The following is a 3,922-nucleotide window of genomic DNA, read 5'->3' on the forward strand; positions in this document are numbered from 1 at the left end:
CGGGAAGACCACGTGCCAGCCGCAGTCACGTGATCGTCCGCCTCTTAAAGGGGCAGCGGCGCCGAGCTCCTACTGCCCCTCAGCGGGGTCCCTTATCTGAAGAGGAGCTGCTGCAGGGAAGCTGGAGGTGGAGGGCGCCAGCAGCACGGAGATGGCGTTAATGGCATTAATGGCATCAATGGCAGAGACTTGGACGGGTTCGAGTCGAAGGTTCCAGTGTGCTGCGTTTAGTCTGAATGAGTTCCACAGCAAAGTGGAATGTAAGAGTGCACAGAGCCTTCTTCTGAGTGTGCCTGCATCTGCCCAGTAATGGCAGGCGGTGCAACTGAGCATCATCTCAGAATATGGGCTGAGGAAAAAGTAAATAAATATTAAATTGCCTGGGCACATGTGTTTGTGTCCTTGTCCTGGGACTCAGATGTTTCACTCTTAAAAATGGATTTTACCAAGTGTGGTACAAGAAGTCTTTGTGGCAAGAGCACCACTGTGAACTGGAGGGGGAAAAGGAGGGACCAAATTTTCTTTCCAAGTGAATATCAAACGCTGTTATTGCAGTCCTTGGGCTCTTTTTGCAGGTGCTGGTGGCTGAGCAGCAGTTTGTCACCAGCCAGGTGAACGGCAATGTGCTAATGTGCAAGCTGAGTGGGTCAGGATGGAAAAATACTTTATGGATGCATAACAGCCTCCTACTTTGCCCTTGGGAGAGGCAGCAATTTGCTGCTAGTAGCAAGATAAAAATTGCTATCCCACTCTGTGCCAGCTTGGCTGGCTGGGGCTTTGCAATCAGAGCAGCAGCAATTCCCACTCACTGTCCCTCTGTTAAGGAGCTGGGGGAGCAGCAGGTGCACACAGTTGCCTTCCTGTGTGCCATAAATCCACAGTCCTGCTTTGGTATCCCCGTGTATGCACTGCTCAGGGAAGGCATGGAGCCTGAGGCAGATCCTGCACCAGTCGGATGGAGATGGACCTGTCTCACTTCTGAACCTTCTGCACCTTTTGCATGAGAGAACAGCAACTTGTTTTCTTTAGTTTTTCCTGTAGATCAATGCAGCTCTTGAAGACTTTGGTGCTCCAATGTGAAAATCTTTACTTTGTGTGGAAATTTCTGTTCAGGACCGTCAGCAGAATGTATCCACTGGGTCCTCCACAATGCTGAGGGAAATCTTTACTCATTATGTGGGATGTTAATTGCATATATTTAATATCATTTTCCCCATACAAGTGGGGACCATGCAGCAAAAAGCATGGCTAGATAGAAGGTTTTTAGTTTGTTTTCTTTTGTATTTGTACAAAGGAGCACTACTTAGCTCTATCGGCTCTATGAAATTTTATTGTGTGCTAAAATGACAGTGCTGGGAGTCTTCACAGACATGCATTCCAATTATCTATCATTAGTCCTTTTTGCCCTGTGACGTACTTAGAAAATCAGCAGAGTGCAGGAAAATAAAAGCGTACAAATTTAATTATAAAATCAAGTCACCCTTGCTGCTTCAGGGTCAGAAACCATAAACATTCCTTTTATGCAGAAGCAGTGATCCTAGCTGCACGCAGTAACAGATCTATGAAAGTGCAAAGTAATTATAACTTATTTTCTCCTTTCAAATTTCCAAAGCAATTTACTGAAATGGCAGCAAAATCTAGGTATCCAAATTCTACTGTCTTCTGGAACTCAAAGCAGTCTGCTAAGATAACTTGCCCTTATTAAAGCCGTGGGATTCTGGCTGTGTCAAAACCAGCTCAATTCCATCAGCTAGGGCAGTTTTCTGATGTATCATGCCTACTTGTTCTCATCGCCTGCTTTCCTAGAATTCTTTTCTGCCTTGTTTCTGTACACCCATCAGCAAGATTTATATTCTTGTGTTCTCTCAGGAGACTAAACGAAGCAATGGCAATGACAGTTTGATTCTGAACAGCATCCAACTTCCAGCTTTTAATCCGGAGGACTTCTGAGAACTTTTATTGGTGTCATTTACCCATCATCTTTATGCTCCGAAGTCATTACTTCACAGGCAGCTAATCTCTTCTGCACAGGGTTTAATTATTCTCTCTGCTCTCACTGATTACACTGTGCTCCAGAATTAAGACACTGGTTTCACTGTTATTTAAAATATTACAGAAATAGGACTTTTCAGCACTTAGCTGAAAAGCTGAGGTGTTGCCTAGCATTCCTCTGTGTTGCTAATGTTTTTCATCTCCTACTGCTGCAGTGCTAGCATAGACAACTCTTACTGGAAGCTTTTGTGATCATCTATCTCATCATGGAGACAGGTCACGTGCAAATTAGCCTGTTTGATCCCCGCAGTCCTGGTGGCTGCCTGAAATATCTTCTGTTCCTCTTCTTCTTCCCTGGCTGCTGCTTGTGCAGCTGAAACAACAGCAGAGGAAGAAGTACGCAAACCAACTCAGAGCTTGGAGTGCTTTCTGACTGAAATAGTCCAAGCAAGCCAAAAATTAATTGTAAAGCATTAAAAGAAAAAATTAAAAATCACACACACAAATAACAAAACACTTCTTGCAAGGGTTTTCTTGTGACAGAAATCACACAGATGGTTGCGCCGACCATCTGTATTACGGCACTCTTAAAATTAAGGTGATATCTACTACTTAGTCTTTTTTTGTATTTCCTCCCTGAATTCTTGAACAGTTTTGGCTCCTTGGACCCTTTTTTGTATTTACACACAACCTAAGCCCAGCTTCTTGTTTGCTGGTGATCTGATAGGACCCTATTCCTCATCTCTCCATACTCCACAGTACTTTTGAGTGTGAATTCTGTCATTTCCAGGCTGCCCTACCATTTAATCTGTTCTTAAAGCAATAAGATTACAGGACTCTTATAAACTCACTGTGCTTGCAACAGCATCCCAAAGAGAAATGGAAACTTTTCTTGTGTTGGAAATGTCTGTGATTATCATCCCAATACCCCTTCAAATCTAGCAGGATCTTTGCATGAGATACTTGGTAGTATTTGTGGCTGAAGGCCTTAACTGGCACATTCTCCACAGTGACTGAAGAACTGACCCAGCAAAGGTGTTCTGTGAGAGAAAACGTAGCCTCTGATATTCCAGAGAGGCTGCAGAAGGAGCAAGAGATTGACAGCATGACTGCTGCAGGAGAAGCAGAGGTGTGCCTGCAACACTTTAGACACTAAACTGGTGATTTGCAGACTGGGATGGAGCAGAACATCCCCAGGTCACCCCTGCTGTCTCCTGTGCACCTCAGCTTCACACTGGCAGGCTCTGTGGGAATCCCCCAGACACAGCTTATTTTATGTGCAACTCCTCACATACTGCTGCTGCTCTTCTGTGCACCAAGAACAGAGTTCTGCACACTGATAGCAACAGGCACAGCTCTTCATATTGACTGCAATGACTGTCCTTCCACTGCTGCCCAAAGCACTGTGTCTACACGCACCCGGCGTTCCAGCCCTTGCCTGCCTTGGCTGCTGAGCTCTGCCAGAGATTAGATTTGATTACATGGGAATTCATTAGGATTACCTAACGATATTAGGCACCATTACTCTGCCAAATTTCTGATGAGTAACGGCTTTGTAGTACCGCAGTCAGGGATGGGAACAGCACAGCTCCACCACCGACCTCCACTTCAGTTTCTAAGCGGCGGACCTCAGCCTTGCACATCCGTGCTTAGCAGCACCGTTACGACTTCACAGTATTTCGGTGCAGGAGCAGCACGGTGGGCAGTGTGTTGGCAGCCCTGAGCCAGGCCTGCTCCTGCAGCTCCACGGCAGCAGGCCTGGCAGCGGGCATCACACTGCCCAAGGTGACTGAGGCCGGGCGCCACGCACCGCCTGAGGTGAGCCAAGGCCGCAGGTGGGTGCGGGGACATTTCCCACCCCGTACACCAAAGCTGAGCTCTGGTCGTGCCCGCCTGTACCCCACGGCAGGCAGAAAACTGCGGTGCGACA

The sequence above is a fragment of the Meleagris gallopavo genome, chromosome 14 (genome assembly GCF_000146605.3).
Source record: "Meleagris gallopavo isolate NT-WF06-2002-E0010 breed Aviagen turkey brand Nicholas breeding stock chromosome 14, Turkey_5.1, whole genome shotgun sequence".
Classification (NCBI taxonomy): Eukaryota; Metazoa; Chordata; class Aves; order Galliformes; family Phasianidae; genus Meleagris; species Meleagris gallopavo.